Raw genomic sequence first — 20,057 nt, forward strand, 5'->3', positions numbered from 1 at the left:
TATTTTTTAATTTAAAAAATATTTTATTTATTATTTTTATTTTATGTGTAAGAGTGTATTGTCTGCATGCATGTGCTGCAGTGCTGCAGAGGTCAGAAGCAGGCTTTGGATTCCTTTGGAACTGGAGTTAAGGATGCTTCGTAGCCACCATGTGGGCACTGGGAATCGAACCTGGGTCCTCTGCAAGAGCAGTCAGTGCTTTTAGTTGCTGAGCCATCTCTCCAGCCCTCATACAATGCATTTTGATGACATTCAGACTCCCTCCCCCCTCTGCTCCATTCCCAATAACCCCCTAACAAATTTCATGTCCTCCATTATTATCTGTCCTCTTAAATTTTTTGACATTTATTTATTTTTGAATTTAGCTTTATTTAAAAAATATTTTATTTTATTTTTTATGTGTATGAATATATTGCCTGAATGTATGTAAGTGTACCCCATGTCATGGAGTACCCATGGAGGTCACAAGAAGGTGTTGAATCATCCCCTGGAACTGGAGTTACAGAAAGTTGTTACCTGCCATGTGTGTGCTGGGAATTGAACTGGCGTCCTCTCCAAGAGTAGTCAGCGTTCTTAATCACTGAGCCATCTTGCTGGCCCCTGAATTTAGTTTTATAAAGTCCTATTGATTCCATTCCATTCCTCCCACATGCTCCTTGGTGTGAGTCCATGCCCTGGAGTCTGGTCAGTCTGCCAGGTGTCACATCAATAAGGAAAACTGACTCTCCCTCACCCAGCATCCATCAGTTGCTAATAGATACTCAGCTATGGCTAGGATTTCCTGCCCACCTCTCCCATCCATTCTGGGTCCTGTCTGGCTTGGGTCTGCATGTTGTCGTAAATGCTTTGGGTTGTCATGTGCAACTACCGTGTGGTGTCCACAAAGCATAGTTTCCTTGTGTTTATCTACCACATCTGGCTCTGGCAATTTTTCTATCCCCTCTTCTGCAATGAGCTCTGAGTCTTCAGGGATGAAGGTTTGATATAGGTGTCCCATTTAGGGCTGAACACACCACAGTCTCTTATTCTCTGCAGGTTGACCATTTGTGGGTCTCTGTGCTAATTGCCTTCTGCTGCAAGAAGAAACTTCTCTGGTGACAGTTGAGGAATGTTCTAATCCATGGATATAATAAGTCACTGTGAGTCAAGTTAATATTATGTGTATTTAGCAGAATGATAGTAGTAGATTCTCCCTATGGTCTGCACTTTCTCTAGCTATGGGTTCTTGACCTGATAACAGTGTTAGGTAAGGATTCCCTGTTGTGAAGTGGAACTTTCATCCAATTAGAAGGTGGTTGGTTGCTCCCATAATAGTCATTCCACTATTGCATCATTGGGCTTATCTTGCCAAGCCACTTGTTATTGCAGCTCATAGGGTTCATGGTTGGGTAAGGTTAATCGTTGCCCTTCTCTGTCAGCAACATGCATAGTACCTTCCAGTACTATGAAAGCTAACCAGCAGAGATGTAGCTTCAAGGTTAGTACCAGCTTGATTTCTCTTGTTTGTTCTGAGACTCAGGTATGTGTCCTTAGCAATTGGGACACACAGTAAAGTAATGGTGGTCAATAATCAGTATTGTTTGAAGATCTTTGGGATCCCACTGAATCCCTGTTATAGGGTAGCTACATTTAAACTTTTTAAATATTTCATGTGTGTATACTGAGAGAGGCTTCTATAGTAGGTTTTAATATGACTCTTCAAAAGGCCTTTTGTGTTAATCATCCCTCCTCTTTATTTTCTGTCCTCCTTTCCCATTCCTTACCCCATTAAACTCATCCTGTTGTTCCCCTTTTCCAGTTGTATCACTGCATTCTATCTCTGTTCCCATGAACCAACCCCACGCACCTTACTAATTTGCTAATCCCTGAGGATTTTCCAATAGAAATATATCTATCTAAAGAATGAATGACAGTATCCACTTATGAGAGAGAACATGGTGTTCTGGATCTAGGTTACCTCACTCAGAATGATTGTTTCTAGTTCCATCCATTTATCTGTGAATTTTATAATTTCATTTTTAAATAGCAGAATAGTATTCCACTGTGTAAATGTACCACACTTTCATTATTCATTAATTAATTTATGGACATCAAAGTTATTCCCATTTTAGGGCTGTTGTGAATGGGGCAGCAATGAACATGGATGAACAGCTATCTCCATACAGAGTCTTTTGGGTATATGCCCAAGAGTGATATGGATGGATCCTTGGGAGATCTAGTTCTAGATCTTGGAGGAACTGCCACACTGATTTTCATAATAGCTCCCACCAGCAGTGAATAAGGTGTTCTTTCTCATATTTTCACCAGCATATGTCATCATGTGTTTTCTTGTATTTTAATCATTCTGGCTGGGGTAAAATGAAATTATAAAGCAGTTTTAATTTACTTCCTGGATGGCTAAAGATGTTGAGCATTGTTTAAGTATTTCTCAGCCATTTGTGTTTACTCTTTAGAGAACTCCCTGTTTAACTCCTTGCCCCAGTTTCTAATTAGGTTGTTTGGTTGTTTTTGATCAGTTTTTTTTTTCAGTTATTTTTATAGCCTTGACACTAATCCTTGGTCAGAGATACAGCTACTAAGGCTCTTTCCCTCTCTGTAGGTTGCCTGTTTCCTCATTTGATGGTATCCTTAGAAGTGCAGAAGCTGTTTAGCTTCATGAAGTTCCATTTGTCACTCTGGTCTTAATGTTTGCACTATTGGGGTCCTTTTCAGAGAGTCTTTTGGCTGTGCCTAAAAGTTCCAGTGTATTTCCTACTTTCACCTCTATCAAATTTAAGGTACCTGTGTCTTATGTGGAGGTACTTGATCCATTGGAGTTGAAGTTTATGCAGGGTAAGAGATAGGGATCAAGTTTCATCCTTCTACATGTAGCTATCCAGTTTGATAAGTAACATTTATTGAAAATATTCTTATGTCCAATGTGTGTTTTTGGACCCTTTGCAAAATATTAGGTGACTGTAACTGTGTGAAATTAAATCTGTGTCTTCAATTCTATTTCATTGATCAATATATCTGTTTTTATACCAGTGCCATATTGTTTTCATTACTATAGCTCTGTAGTATAATTTGACATCAGGGATGGTGATACCTCCAGCATCTCTTTTATTGTTCTGGATTTTCTTGGCTACCCTGTTTTTGTGTTTCCATACAGAATTTGAGGTTATTTTTCAGTTTCTGTGAAGAACTGTATTGGAAATTTAATGGGAATTGCATTGAAGATATAGATTACTTTAGGCACGATGGCCATTTTTACAATATTGATCCTAGTGATCTGTGAACATGGGAGTTCTTTCCATCTTCTGGGATTTTCTTTAAATGTTATCTTCAGTGTCCTAAAGTTTTTGTTATGCAAGCCTTTCACTTCCCTGGTTTCATTTGTTCCAAGGTATCTTATGGGATTTTTTTGAGGCTATTCTGAATGGGAGTGTGTCCCTGGTTTCTTTCTCAGTATGTGGGTTGTTGCTATTTAGGATGCCTACTCCTACTCTACTGTGTGTTAATTTTAATATCCTACTACTTCTCTGAATGTGTTTATCAGCTCTAGGAATTTTCTCATGGAGTCTTCAGGGTCTTTTATAAATAGAATCATATCACCTGCAAATAAGGATACTCTGAATTCTTCCTTTGTGTTTTGTATTCCCTTTATCTCTTTCATTTGTCCTATTGCTCTATCGAAGACTTCAAGTATTATATTGAACAGGAATTAGAAAGTGACAATCCTCATCTTATTCCTGATTTTAATGGGAATGATTTGTAGTCTTTCCATTATTATGATGTTGGATGTGGGCTTGTTGCATATTCCCTTTATTATGTTGAGATATGTCCCCTGTATCCCTAGGTTCTCCATGAATTTTATCATGAATGGACATTGGATTTTGTCAAAGAACTTTTCTGCAGCTAATGAGATGATCCTGTGGTTTCTCTCTTTGAGTGTGTTTGGATTGTTTATTGATTTCCGTATGTGGAACTATCCCTGAAAACCTGGGATGAAGTCAATTTGATAATGGGGGATAATATTTTGATGTGTTCCTGTATTGTGTTTGCAAGTATTTTGTTAAGAATTTTTGCATATATATTCCTCAGAGAGATTGGTCTGTAATTTCCTTTTCTGTTGGGTCTTTTTCTGTTTTGGTATTAGAGAAATGCTAGCCTCATAAAAACATTTGAATGTGTTCCTTCCTTTGCTATTTTATAGAAAAATTTGAGGAGTATTGATATTAGTTCTTTTTTGAAAGTCTGATAGAATTCGGTGCTGTAACCATCTGGTCCTTGGCTCTTTTGCTGGGAGATTTTTAATTACTGTATCTATAGAATTGGTTATTATGGGTCTATTTAAATTATTTACATTGTTTTTATTTAATTTGGTAGGCTGAACATATAGAAATTTATGTATTTCTTTAAGATTTTTCAGTTTAATGGAATATAGATTTTTAAAGTATGTTCTTATGGTTTTCTGAATTTCCACAAGACCTGTTGCAATGTTTCCCTTTCATCCCTGAGTTTATTAGAATTCTCTCTCTCTCCTTCTCTCTCTCTCCCTTTCTCTCTCCCTCCCTCTCTTTCCCTCTCTCTCTTTCCCTCTCTTTCTCTCTTTCTTTTGGTTCATTTGACTAAAGGTTTGTCAATCTTATTAATCTTTGGGAAAACCCAGTATTTTGTTTCATTGATTCTACGTATTGTTTTCCTTATTCTGTGTCATTAATTTCAGACTTGATTTTATTTATTTTTTCCCATCTTCTCCTTTGGGTGTTGCTTCTTGTTCTTGGTTTTTCAATAGCTTCAAGTACATCAATAATTTACTAATATGAGATGTCTCTAATATGCTGATGTAGACACTTAGTGCTATAAACTTTCCTCTTAGGCCTCCCTTCATTGTTTCCTACAGATTTTAGTATGTTGCCTTTTCATTTTAATTTAATTCTAGGATTTTTAAAATTTCCTTCTTGATTTCTCCCTCGATCTGACTTTTATTAGTAGTGTGCTGTTTAGTTTGCCTGGGTGTATACTTTTACATAGTCTTATGTTGTTTATATCTGGCTTCCATCCTTTGTGATCATATAGAATGCAGAATGATACTAGAAGTTTCCTAAGTTTGCGGAGACTTGCTCTGTGTCCTAATACGCAGGCAATTTTGGAGAAATTTCTATGGGCTGCTGAATAGAAAGTGTATTCTTTGGGAGTTTGTATGGAATCTCCTGTAGATGTCTGTTACGTCCATTTGATTTATGATGTTATTTAACTCCAGGCTTCCTCTATTTAGTTTTTGTTCGAATGATCTGTCTATTGGTTGGGAGTGGGGTACTGAAATTATCCACTATCACTGTGTGGGAGTCAACATGTGAATTCAGATCTACTAGTTTCTTGTGTGAAATTGGGTGCCCCTGTGTTTGGTGCATATATGTTTAAGATAGATTTTTATTAATTAAATAACTCTCCTTGGTTTGTTTTTATTTTAATGAGTGTGATGTAACCTTCCCTGTCTCTTCTGGCTAGTTTTAGTTTGAAGTCTACTTTGTCAGATACTAGAATAGATACATCTGCTTGTTTCTTAGGTCTGTTTGCTCGGAATAGCTTTTCCCATCCTTTTACCCTAAGGTGGCTTTGATCATTGATGGTGAGGTGTGTTTTTCAGAGGCAGCAAATCAATGGATCCTATTTTCCAATCCAGTCAGTTAGTCTGTGTCTTTTTATTGGGGAGTTGAGACTCCTAAAATTAAGAGATATTATTATTATTATTAACCAATATTTATTCATTCCTGTTATGTTGGTGCTGTGCTGTTTTCTTAGCTGTCTTTTGTTAACTGTTCTGGAATAGTTTATTATTTGTGTCCTCTTGAGAGAGTGTTATCTTCTCTTCAGACCAAAGTACTCCACAACATATTATCTGTAGGGCTGTATTCATGGATGTAAATTGCTTAAATCCATTTTTATGATGAAAAGTTTTTCTTTCTCCTTTGATTTCAACTGATAGTTTTCTTGGATATAGTGATCTGAACTTGAACTTGCTCTTTCATGTCTTATATGACGTTGTTCCATGCCCTTCTGGCTCTTGTAGCCTTCCTTGTAAAGTCAGCTGTTGCTCTGGGTCTGCCTTTATATGTGACTTGCCCTTTTTCTCTCATGGCTTTCAGTATATTTTCTCTGTTGTGTATATTTAATGTTTTCACTATTATGTGAAATCAGGAATTTCTTTATTGGTCCTGGCTACTTGGTGTTCTGCATACCTCATTTACCTTGATAAGTGCCTCTTTCTGTAGCTGGGGAAGTTTTCTTCTATGATTTTGCCATCCTTAACTCCAGTTCCAGGGGAATCTGAAGCCTTCTGACCTCCGTGGCATTGCATGACATGGGTGCACTCACATACATGCAGGCAATACACTCATACATATAAAATAAAAAAATAATAAATGAAATATTAAAAAGTATTTTCTGTGTTGGAGCTGGAGAGGTGGCTCAGCAACTAAGAACACTGGCTGCTCTTGCAGGAGACCTGTATCAAATCCCAGCACCCATATGGCAGCTCAAAACCATCCATAACTCCAGCTCCAGGTGATCCAACACCCTTTTCTGTCCTCCGTGGGTACTGCAGAACATGTGTGCTCTTACATACATGCAAGCAATACACTTATACACATAAAATAGAAATAATAAATACAATATTTAAAAAATATTTTCTGTGCCATTGACCTGGATTATTTCTTCTTCCTCATCCTTCCCCTCCTCCTCTTCTTGTTCCTCCTCCTCTTCCTCCTCCTCTTCTTTCTCCTCTTCTTCAATTTGTAGACTTGGTCTTTTTATAGTGCCCCAGATTTCATGAATATTTTGTTCCTGGGTTATTTTATTTATTTTTTCCCCAAATTTTATTGAGTTTTTGTGCATTTCATATAATAGATCTTTAAAAAATATTTTATTTAGTGTTTTTATTTTATGTGTATGAGTATAATGCCTGATGTAAGTAGGTACACTCTTATCATGCACTGTCCATGGAGGTCAGAGAAGGCATCATATCCCCTGGAACTGGAGTTACAGACAGTTGTTACCTGCCACATGGGTACTGGGAATTGAACCTGGGTCCTCTGCAAGAGTAGTCAGTGCTCTTAACCTCTGAGCCATCTCTCCAGCCCCATCATATAATAGATCTTAATCAAATTTGGAACCCCCTCCCCTCTCTATACTGTTATAGCTCCCCCACCAGATATTAGGTATTCTGCCATATATGTTCACTCTTTTCTGGTCAAGCATAAGTTTCCAGATGTCCTTTTGGGCAAGTTCATCCACCAGTCTAGTCATCATATCTAGAGTCACTCCCTTAAAGACTACCTACTCTGTCTCACCCTATAGTCATCATTTGCCAATAGTTCCTTGGCTAGGGAGTCTGCTGTCCATTTTCCCCACTGTACTGGGTTTTTGTCTGATTAAGTCAGCATGGGTCTTGTGCATGCTGTCACCATTGTTGCAAGTTCATGAGCAAGTTCCCAGAAGCCTGAAAGCCTCTGTTTCCTTATGTGTATGTACCAACCTGGGCTCTTACAATCTTTCCTCTCCCTCTTCCACTGGACCTTTAGCTGTGGGTGGGTGAGGTTTAGTACAGGAATCCTATCCAGAATCATTCACTCTATAGTCTCTTACTCTCTAAAACTTAGCCAGTTGTGACTTTCTGTGTGCATTACATTCTGCTATGTGAGGAAGCTTTGCTGTTGAGAATTGAGGGATGGATTAGTATTCTCTTTACCCCCTGTTCCACTATGTTCCATGAGCCTTAGGGGTAGCAGTTCCATTACAGATATGTCACTTAGGACTGGGCATCTCTCAGTCATATATTCTTTGCATGTGGAAAGTTGTGGAGCTCTGTAATAGCCTTCCTGTGTTGCAAAAAGAAGCTTCTTTGATGAGTGATATATGGTATACTTGTCCGTAAATAAAATGATCCGTATTTAGCATACAGTAAGAAGTTTCATTTGTCTAGAGATATGACAGAGATAAGGTTTTCTCTGGGAATCATGATCCCTCCAGTCATGTGCATTTGGGTACATTTACAATGCTACTCACAAGTTGCCTCTCACTGAGAGGGCTTTAAGTCCAATTAGAAAGCTGTTGATTACTACCTGGATAAAAGTGCTACTACTGCACTTTTGCTGTGCCAGTCATTGTGGTTATCAGGCTGGGTTATTTGAGGTTTGACTTGGATTGATCTGGTCTTCAAAATGTGACATTCTCTGTTCTACGTCCTCCTAACCCCTTGTCTCTTTTGACCCTTTCCTCTGAGCTTTTTGTTTGAGTTGCTGAGATTTTCATTTCTTGTTCTAGATCATTTTGGCTTTTCTTCAGAGATTCTCTTTACTAAATTCCAATCCATGTCTTGTACTGTTTAATTGTCTGATTAAATTGCTTATGTTTTCACGGTCTGCATTCAGTCTTTCATTCATGTTCTCAATGAGTTCCTTGAACATATTTACAGTTACAAATTTGAAATCATTGACTTGTGCATCAGCTAGGTTGCCGGAAACATTATGATGCAGGGACTGACTTCTGGAGGAGATATATTGTTGTGGTCACAGATGCTGTGTGTGTGTGTGTGTGTGTGTGTGTGTCTGTTTTTAATGAGACCTAGGCATCTGAGCTTATGTCTGTGGTGGTGTTTCTTACTATGGATAGCTAATCTTGTCTTGCTGAGTGGGTGCTTGAATCTTTGTTTGCTGTTTCCTCAACTTGTTGGGTTATGCTTCAGCCGAGTGGTGCTTGGTGTTCAGTTTAGGGGTCGGTTTATGTTGATGTGTGAATGTGGTATAAGAAGTAGTCTCGGGGCTGGAGAGATAGCTCAGTGGTTAAGAGCACTGACTGCTCTTGCAGAGGACCCGGGTTCAATTCCCAGCACCCACATGGCAGCTACGAATGGTCCTTAACTCCAATTCCAGGGGAATCTGACACCCTCTTCTGACCTCCATGGAATTGCACGACATGGGTGCACTCATATATGTGCAGGCAATACACTCATACACATAAAATAAAAATAATAAATAAATACATTTAAAAAAAAGAAGTGGTCTCAGTTCAACCAGAGATAGGTGCAACTTTTGGGTCTGAGTTTCCAGGATAAGCTTCACATGGTCCTGGAGTGTCGGGTGGGCTGGGGAGCTGGGACATCTAGGTGAGCAGGTTGACTGATAGGTCCCTCACTGAGGGACCTCACAGGTCTTGGATGTACACAGATCCAACAGGACCAAGTAGGTCTGAGAGAGGAGATGGTAGCGTATGAGGAGGTCTTGGGATTAGGGTTTCCCAAGGGCCTAGGGGAGTTTGCAGGTTTTGGATGTGCACAAATGCAGAGCAGGCCTGAGAGCTGAGAGGGTAGTACACAGGGAGGTCTTGAGTTAGAAAACTCACTGGGTTGGGGAGTTTATCTGTCTGAACCTAAGCAGGCCTCAGCTGAATTTTTTATTTTTAATTATGTTTTGTGTATGTCTCTGTAACTGTGCATGTGTGAGTGCAGGTGGCCACAGAGGCCACAAGAGGGCATAGGATCCCTTGGAGCTAGAGTTACAGATGGTTATGAGCTGCCTAATGTGGCTGCTGAGAGCTAAACTCAAAGGCAGCAAGTGCTTTTTTTTTTTTTTTGGTCTTTTTGAGACAGGGTCTCCCTGTAGTCCCAGCTGGCCTGGAACTTCCTATGCAGACCAGGCTGGCCTCAAATTCATAAAGATCCACCTGCCTCTGCCTCCTAAGTGCTGGGATTAAAGTTGTGTACCACCATACCCAGCAGCAAGTACTTGTAAACACTGAGCCATCTCTCCAGTCCCCAAACTGAATATTTTTGTTTGATGGAAAAAGCTTAGAAGACTTGAAGATAGCCCATAAAATCTTAATGTTTCCTATACAAGTCTCATAGTAAATATCATATTCAGTAAGACTAAGCTATATGGTATGACCCATATTGCTAGTATAATTATTTAGGGTTTGGATGTTTAAGAAAATATATAATTGTATTTAAGGAAGCAATTTTAAAAGTATGCACACTCTAACATTACAGTCTTGGTTTCATATACACATTCTGTTTCTGACCATTTTGTCTTTCCTGGCATGGTTCTGGGGGAACTTGGAGATGATTTTGGTTTCCCAAGTGAATTGGTGTTTCATCCTCATTATCCACTAACTTTACTAGGTATTTCTATTTTATAAAAAATTTTATTTATTCTTTGATAAGTTCATACATGTGTATACTGTATTATGATCATACCCGCACCCCCATTTCCTTCCTCCTGCCCTCCTCCCTTCCAACTTCATGTTATATGTGACACTAAATCTAGTTAGTGCTGCCAATATGTTAATGGGTTTAGGGCAGACCCCTGGAGCATGGCCAGTCTATCAAGTCCCACACTCCCAAAGAAAATGACTCTCCCTTTCCCCAGCAGACATCACCTGCCAACAGCCCCTCTCCTATGGGTAGGGCCTCCTATACCCTCCCCTCACTCAAGCTGGACTTTTCTTTACCAGGCATTTCTGTAAGTATTTAGAATCAGTGTTTCCTGTGACTCAGTGGTCTGGTGGTCTTTCGGTGTCCACATACACATCTTCATGTTTTTCAAGGTTTATTTGGGGGAATTACATTTTGTTGTTGTTGTTGTTTGATTTCGTTCTAATGAGGAGATAGCACTCATTTGCAGGGGGGGGGCGCTTATTGTAAATCCCCTCTATGGCTGGGGAGATGGTTTAATGGTTGCTATACAGGTGTAAGGAACTGAGTTTCAGTCTATAAAACCTGTGTAAAGCCAGGCATGGACACACACACACACACACACACACACACACACACACACACCTGTAAAGCCAGTGCTCCTGCAGTGAGATGGGAGGTAGAGACACGGATACCTCAGAAACTTTCAGGCCAGTTAGCCTGGCGAACTCAGAGGCGAATACCAAAGAGGCCTTGTCTCAAACAAGGTAGAAACAGAAGACTTACACGTGAGGCTGTCTTCTGTCTTCCACACAGGCATCATGACACGTGTGTGCCTGCATTCGCACATACAAACACATACATTCATCATACAAATGCACATACATATTATGCAGGCACACACACAGTCTCCTATAATCATCATTCATAATTTTTTTTAAAATGACTGTTTTCTCAATGCTGCCTTTTTCTTTTCATGCTTTTTGAACTCCGCTTAGGAAGTTCTTTCCTTTCAGCTTTCTACACGACTTTCATGTAGAGAGTTTTGTTTATTTTATCTATTTGTGGGCATGTTGGTGTGTGAGTGTGGGTGTAGGCATGTCACTGTGTGTGTATGAAAGTTGAAGGGAAGTCTGGGTTTTAGTCTTCACCATCCACCCTGTGTGAGACAGGGTCTCTTTGTTGTTCGCTGCTGTGTACAGCAAGCCTGCTGGCCTGTGAGCCTCTGGGGAGTCTCCTGTCCCAGACAGTAATCACACTGGAGCTATAGACATGTGTTACTTCACCCAGGTCAACAAGAGTTCTGTGGATTTAACACAAGTCCTCATGCTTGTGTAGTAAGCGTTTTGACCCTCTGGGCCATCTCTCCAGCCTTAGATGATTTCTTTTATGCCATGCTTTCCCTATTTTTTAAGCATATTTCATGATCTATGAAACTACTTATTTTGCATTTGACTCCTTACACCTTTTGTTTAGTTCTCATTTTGTGTTGCTGTGCATTTTAATTTCTTGGGTTACAAACCTGTGGGGTCTTAGTTTGTTCCATGGCAACATTTCTGCTCTCTTTCGTTGTTGTCCATTCGGGTATCGTTTCACTATTTTCTTTTAGGTTTGTGTCCAGTAACTAAAGGGTATCTGGGAAAGGTCTTCCTAGATGATTGTTTGCTTGTGAATAGCTTTAGTTCTTCCTCAGAGAGTATAATGTTGGAGAAGGTGGGCAGGTATGTAAACATTGAGACCTGACACTGAGAACAAATATTCAGGGACCCTGGCAGCTCCAGGCAGGCAGAGGAGACTGAGTGCTGTCCTAGTTTCCTTTCTGTTGAGGTGATAAAACCGTGACCAAAAGCAACATAGGAAAGGAAGGGGTTTGTTTGACTTACAATTCCCATTTTCCAATTCATCACTGGGGAAGTCAAGGCTGGAACTCAAGCAGTTAGTCACATCGTATGCACAGGCAGGAGGACAGGAAAGCAAATGCACCATGCTGGCTGCTTGCTCGCTGGTTTTCATTCACCTTTCTCCTGCCTTGCATAGCCCAGGAACCTCTGTCCAGGGAATGGTGCTGCCCACCATGGACTGAGTCTTCCTATATCACTTAACAATAAAGACACTCACCCACAGCATGCCCACAGACAACCCTGATCTAAGTAATTCCTCAATTGAGGCTTTCTTCTCAGGTGATTCTAAGTTGTGGCAAGTTGACATTTAAAATTACCCACCACAAGCATTGACTAGGTCCACTGGTAAGAAGTAGCTTTTCTTGGGAATACACACTCAGTCTTTGTTAGAATTTGGAGAAAGAACAGGTGACAATCTTGGGGTAAATTTACTGGGGAGGCCCTTCATGAGCATCATAAGACCTCATTCTTTAGACCTATAGACACCTAATTCACCAATACTGAATACCTGCTCCTGGAGGGACTACAGAAAAGACAGGCACTGGTAAGCCATCTGGATTTCACTATTAAAAGGAGAAACACAACCTGTGGAAGAGACAACCTTGGCTGCCATGAGAGGAGGATTTGAAAAAGGTGTTTCCTCTTAGTACGAGCTCAGATTCCTTAATCTTAAGACAGACGTGGTGCAGTCCAATTCATTGCCTTTCAGCTGTATGTTTCAATAAAAAATTACAGCTTCCCAACAGACACCAAGTAAACACTTCCATCTAGAAGAAAGAGGCATGCTTCAAGTGGGAAGGATGAGCATGTTGTCATGACAACCAGGAAGAGTGTATTATTACAGGGCTGAATTGAATGCTGTCTGGAGATCCTGGGCTCTGTGGTCTTGGCTGGAATTCTGAGAAACCGTATCACGTTTTTTTTTTTTTTTTTTTTTCTTTCAGTTCATAGGAAATATAGAAAATGTGGTTGCTGTGACACATAAAGAATATTCAATGATACATACTCTTTGTTTTCATTTTGATATCTGATTCTAAGCTGATAAACACCAACATATGCACAGAGACCACTAGAGCATCACTTGCTCTTACTGTTGTGCTAGGGGGATCTTGGTCATTAAGTGCCTCATTTCACATGCCTTCATGTGTGCTAGGCTCTCAAGGGCCTGGGAAGAGTGTTCCTGCTGCTCAGGTTTCCAAGAGGAGGAAAAGGAGGTAGGTACTGATCTAGATGCTGAATCAGATTGGCGTTTCATTGGCAAAGTCCAGGGTCAGAACTCTAAGGTTCGGACTCCAAATTCCTCTCTTCTGGAGTTGAACCTGAGTTTGAAATCAGTTGTTACATATATTTAAATTTAGCACATCCCAAAGCTTTCCTCACATGGTTTTGCTAGGCCGGCTTGTTCTTTAGTGTTTCTGTGATTTTTAAAAAAAATTATTGCTTGGATTAATATTCCATTTTAAAATGATCTAATTTTGTCTTTTAACCTATAAAAATTAACTTTAGTCACAAAAATATTCAAAGCACATATCTGGGCATTCACAAAAGCCTTGTATATGGATAATGGGAAAACAAAATAGTTTGTGGTTTCTAAACTGTACTCTGAATAGTTGCTTGGAGCAATGTAGTGGCTCCCAGAAGCCTAAAGCACTGTGTGGTCAGTGTCTCACATAGACTCCAAGTAGCTTCTAGGTGGGCAGGTTCTTACCTTACTTACATATGTTATGGAACTGCAAACAGATTTAAGCTCAAGTACTTTAAGATCAAGGGTAGCAAGTGTGTGTGTGTGTGTGTGTGTGTGTGTGTGTGTGTGTGTGTGTGTGTTTGTGTGTGATATGAGGGGCTGAAGTAGATATCAGGTACCTCCCTCTACCTTTCCCAACATATTCTTTGTGACTGGGTCTCTCACTGAACCTGGAACTCATGACTTGACTAGCTGTCCAGTGAGCTCCAGGGAGGCACCCATTTCCACCTCCTCAATGTTGGGATCACAGAGGTGCACCACTGTACTCTTAAGTAGTTGCTATGATTTGAACTCAGGTCCTCATGCTTGTGCAGCAAGCATTTTACTGAGTCATCTTCCCAGCCCAGGAGACTTTGATCTGCAGTCCTGTGTGGTTTTCTGAGGGCTCTTACATAATTACAATTATATTCTATTTTGCACTGGTGAAAATCACTGGCTTATTTCACTTCTGCAATATTTTCTTCCCTCTTTGTTCTGTAAGCTAAATGAACAAGATTGCCACTAATTATCACCAAGTCCTGAGAACTAAGGCAATGCTTTTCTGTGGATTCCAAATTCATTGAGATTCTTGCTACTAGTTATGGAAAATAACCAGGAATTTGGGAGTTAATATGAAATATCATATTGTTGGTCTTTCTTATCTCTGTGGAGATACTTCCATCTTTTAATATGGGAATTAGGGGACTGGAGACACAGCTCAGTGGTAAAATGCTTGTCTAGCAGGCATGAGGCCCTAGGTTTGCTCCCAAGCTCTGAAAAATAAATATCGACAACTGATAACTTTCACAGTGACCTATAAGCTTGGAACTCAAGTCAGAGAACAGAGCCAGAAGATGAAAGGACTTAGATGTAGCCAGGACAGATGGTAAAATAGCAGTCTAAGACACGTTTATAGCTCACATACAAGGAGGGGCTTGTTGAAACAGGGTCTTGCCATATAGTCATGACTGACTTGCTATTCTCTATGTAGACCAGGTTGGCCTCAAACTTGCAGTTAGCCTCCTGCTTTACCCTTCTGGGTGCTGGGATTACAGGTGTTTAGCATCATGCCAGGCACTAGCCTACTTGTTAAGAATTTTTGTGGGGCATCACTGTTTGGTAGGTAGGTCAGGCCCTCATAAAAGCTAGAAATAGAAAGGATAATAAGTGAAGATGTGAAGAGAGGAGTGGCAACTACAGCATAGGAGGTCAAGCACGTGGGACCATGAGCCTCGGGTATATGTAAATAGAGATCCACGTTTAACTGACTTTAAAGACTTTGCTCATTCTTGCTTTCCTGATTGTGAACTGGGCAAGGTATATTATACCAGAGAGAGAACTGAAAGGCAATGATCTTTGTCTTGAGATCCGAGGAGGCTCAGCCTGTGTGATTTTTTTTTACCTCATGAAAGCATCCCTTGCTCACACAATGGCGTGCAGGTTTCCACAGATAGATTCTTCATTCACTGTGGCCAGCCCTCTCATTTTCCCATTGTATACTCCTGTTCTTCCACTTTGAAGACCTCCTGCTGTCAAAATCAGAGCATCTCTGTGTTTACAATAATGCATTGAGTTTTATTCATCTCTGGGTAATATAGCCCGGGAGGGAATCTTTGTATCGCTTAAGTGCTATCTGGCTATCCCAGCATAAGAAAGGAGACATGGAGGCTTGTTGTCTGGGGAGCCTGAAAACGATCCCTGTTGCTTTGACTTGGAAGGCAGCTGTTTGCAGGGTTACCTTTCGCAGGAAGAGCTTTAACTATTTCTAAAGGACACATAGATCTGTTTGGCCTGACACCATGCTATGCACCAGTCAAAAACACAATGCAACCAGTGTCAGAGTCCATGGTGTAAAGGAGGCTAAAAAAATGAAATGCAGTGGTCCTGGTAAAAACACACCATGCTCTCGTGTGCTGTTCTGAACAGGTATATTTGAAACTCAGAAATGGATTGACTTTTCAAATACATTTTTTTTTTTTTTTTGCATTTTAAGGAATTTCTATTGGAGAAAAGAATGTAAGTTTTGCTTTCTGTCTAAGCATTTTGGCATTTGTGCTGACCTCAGAGAAAGGATCCAAAGATAACCATGATACTTCACACTTAAAGCCCACTATTTCTGAGCCAGAACCATGCCTGGCAATCATGAATTTCTTCCATAATGCTTTTGTATACATTCGATGAAAGTTCCCAATAACATGACATCAGCAATGTCTTGAGTTTAAAGTAGTGAAAGCAAGGACCTTAAAATCCTGCATGAAAGAGACAAAGACCTTCCAAAGGAGAGCCTGAGAAGTTGCAATGTTTCAGATGAATACAGTTCATAGGTATAAATACAGACGTGCATTTCTTTGTTCCACTTTAAGATAGAATGTGTGCAGTTTTCTGTTTGTGAGTGTCTTCAGTGTGTAAGGTCCACTTACAGCTTTAAAACATTTTATTCCATTTTGTAAATTGTGTGTGTGTGCGTGTGCATGTGTGCGTGTGTGTGTTCCTATGTGTGTGGGCCCATGTGACATGGCATGCTTGTGGAGGTCAGAAGACAACTTTCAAGAGTCCGTTCTCTCCTATCATGTGGGACTGAAATCATATTGTCAGGTTTGGCAGTGTTTTCCCACTGAGCATCTCACTGGTCCTTAGAATCATTTCATATTCTTTATGGTGAAAGACATTTCCCTTTCTCTGGCTTCCAGCTAGTCACTCTGGTAATCCGCAGCTCTCTCTAACCCACAGCCAACACAAATCACTCACAGTCTCATAAGATGGATATTTTGCAATATGCTTTCTACCACCACCGTCAGGGCTACCTCACTGCATGACAAGGGACAATGTTGAACTTTTAGACAGTCTTTAAATGCACAATTAACTGGCAGTGTTTGCATTTTCCAGGTAGTAAAGATGGGTGGATTGCCATGTCAAACAGTTTCTGTTAGTTTTAATTATTGTTGGGCCATGTCCTCCAATTTCTTCTTTAAGCAAAGGCCTTGTTATTTTTCTTTTGCTGGGGTTGGACCCAGGGCAAGCACCCTTCCACTGAATCACAACGAGGCCCAGTGTTCTTAGCTTCATTTCGTCAACTGCTCTTTGCAAAAACGTCCTCCTCCTCCTCAGGGGTCCGCACTCAAATGTGTCCAGTGATCCTTCTTTCCTCACTTCTGAGAGCACCTCCAAGATAAAACAATGCTGACATCTCTTTTGCCAAACCGTAATAGAGATTATCTTTATTTTAGCAGCCCCGAAGAAGTAAATTCTGAAGTGCTCATTCCTGTTTTTCTTACTGGATTGGGGCAGACATCCTTGACACAGATGTCTACCAACATTAACGGTTTAAGAGACTCCAAACATCTGAGAGGTGGAGAATTTGGGTATTCTATTTCCCAGACAAAAGGGAGAAAATACACGTGTATATGTACATCATGTGTGCACACACACAAACGCTTGTGTGCCAGGGACCTGCGAGTAAACTCCATTAGATAACCTAAATTAAGCCTCTTCTTCTAGAATAAAAAGTGTACTAGTTAGCATCTTATGTACCCTGTAAATTCTAAATTTTGGCGAAATCAGGAATTGTCACTCTTGGGGAAAATCCCAGAAACCTCAGAAGTCTGGAGCTTACTTTTTCTTCCCAGTAAGTAGGGACCACTGCCCCCTATGGAGAAGGAAATTTATCTAAGATCCTCACCAGAATCCAAGAGCAGGGAAGAGGAGGGGTGGGATCTTAACATTTTAGAGGCTCCTTCTTGACATTTCAGCCAATCCCAACATAGGAGAGAGGGTGACATAGTGTGAGACATGAGTGGGGCCAGGGATGCTCCACTGCCCCCATGCACCTGGGCAATGGTCTTCTCTGGAGACCTAGGTCTTTCCTAGGTCAAGCGATGCTTGGTCCTAGTCCTGAGGAGAAGCATAACTTCATGGAACTCCACCAACACAAGTTTAGGGCCATGACATCGGTCACACTCACAGGGGGGCCAACACAAAATCCTAATCCACATGCTGGTCTAATGATTTTCATGTCTAATGGCATTTCTGTACTCTGATCAAATCACTGTTCTTCCAGAGGTCGTTGTCCTTATCATAGCTGCAGACTGAGGGAGCTAGACCCCCTGAGAAGAGGCTGCCCCAGGCTATAAACTCCAGGTATACGCAGAGGCTATGCCAGTACTCTAACATCCCCACAGGCTTGTGGGATTTGCATTCTGTTGACATGAGATTTTGAGTAAAAGTTGCTTCATTCGGTATCCTTTTTCAGATGACACCTCTAAAATGAAGCATAGAGGATTTTCATTTAACTGTCCAAGGTGTGCCAGTGTACGCACAGAGCTCAGCCCTAGCTATGAGCCAAGTAACTTCTGCACAGTTGCCTGTCTCCCTTCTATAGTGGGAGCCTCCAGATTGTAAGTGCAGTGACTACATGTTTGTGATACCCCAAAATGTGTGTGTGTTGAAACTCTGCTCTCCAAAGTAATGGTATTAGAGAGGGACCTCGTGAGTCAACTAGGTTTAGATGAGGTCATAGGGTGGAGCCCCGTTAAAGAAAAAAATGACTTTAGAAAAGAGAAAGAAATAGGAGACCTCTTAACACACATACACACACACACACACACACACACACACACACACACACACACACACACACACTTTTGAAAATAATGTGAAGTCTTGGGGAAGTGCCTCTAGGAAGCATCCTGACAGGACTTCATGTAGCAGCTGGTGTAGAGCATCTGAGACTACACCTCTAGCTTCAGAATCACAAAAGCTGAGGGTTACTCTGTCAGCTCTGGTGGTCACCTGTGGTAGCATTGGCTGACGAATACAGGAAGTGCTTGAATCTTGGATTTTGACATCATTTAAATTTTCATTTGTTGACTTTTTTTGAATCAGGGTCTCACTATGTAGACCAAGCTGGTCCCAAACTCATAGCTCAGCCTTGCCTCTGCCTCATGACTGCTGGGGTTTAAAGGCATACTCCATCATGCCCCGCCAGACGTTATTCTTGGGCAACAGATTTCTACTTCAGAGAACTTGCTGGATATGAACATCTTCATTCATTTGTGGCACTGAACGATTTCTGAACTTCTTAATATTGTTATGTGGTTATATACTGGGAAATTCTTGAAAATAAAATATCATTTATTAGGTAGTATTTTCCTATTTCATTTATTTGTGTGTGTGTGTGTGTGTGTGTGTGTGTGTGCGTGTGTGTGTGTGTATGTGTGTGCACATGCATGGCATAGTGTATTAAGTTCAGAGAAACCCTGCTCAAGTTGGTTCTGTCCTTCCACCATATGAGCCCTGGGATTGAACTCAGGTTGTCTTGCTTGGTAGAAATCACCTTTACTCACTGAGCATCTTTCTGGCATGATTTCTCTGTTTTTAACAAGCCGATTGATCTGGATTGGGAGAGAAGTAATCTATGAGTGTTATCTCATCAAAGTTATGATTTTGCATTCTAAAATAAATTAATTGGTGTGAATGAATGTTGAGTTGCAGGTTCTGTGGGCATTAAAGTGTCTGTGAACCACTTACAGTTAGAGGCATTGGGTCAGCTTGGAGGCTTAGTTCTGGGAGTCAGCAGGGAAATGGAGAACTTGGAGCCTGGTGAAAGGAGACATCTGAACGGGGAGTGTTGTAGGATCATAGCTGAGTGCTCCTCAGTCTTCCAACACTTGAGTGACAGGCTGGAGAAGGAAGAGGGGAAGAAGTGTGTGGAACACGATGAGGACACTAGCAAAACATCTGGAAGGTGGAGAGAGGAAGGATGGTCAAGCCGGAACCCACATCAATCAAGTAGAGTGCTGGTGATGACAGAGAATAGAGACCAAAGCCGGCCCACATGAAGAAAGCTGAGGAGACAGTGGATTCAGGAGAGCCATGTGAATGCAAATCAGATCCGTCTATGGCAGCAAAGCCCAGGCAGCTGCACATGAGCCAGGGCAGGAAGTGTAATAGGATGTGGGTGGTGAGACCGAGGATTGTCCTGGCATTTGAAATCAGAAATGCAGAAATCAGGCCATGGACTTGAAGAATCGATTCCGTTGTAAAGGGAAAAGATCAAGCAACTTAATGGGAAAGGGGGTACAACAGACAAACAGGAGCTGAGGTGTGGGGCAATATCCTCAATATGAGGCAATGGCGGAGTGAAGGCTGACAGACTGCTGGCAAAGGGAAGAGGCTGTGGTTTAATTTGAATTTTCTTTTTAAAAAGAATCCATCCAACAGTGGTGTGATAAGGAGGCAGAGTGCCACCTGTGCTCTGTAGAGA

The sequence above is a fragment of the Nannospalax galili genome, unplaced genomic scaffold, assembly GCF_000622305.1.
Source record: "Nannospalax galili isolate Female #2095 unplaced genomic scaffold, S.galili_v1.0 scaffold100, whole genome shotgun sequence".
In the NCBI taxonomy this organism is placed as follows: domain Eukaryota; kingdom Metazoa; phylum Chordata; class Mammalia; order Rodentia; family Spalacidae; genus Nannospalax; species Nannospalax galili.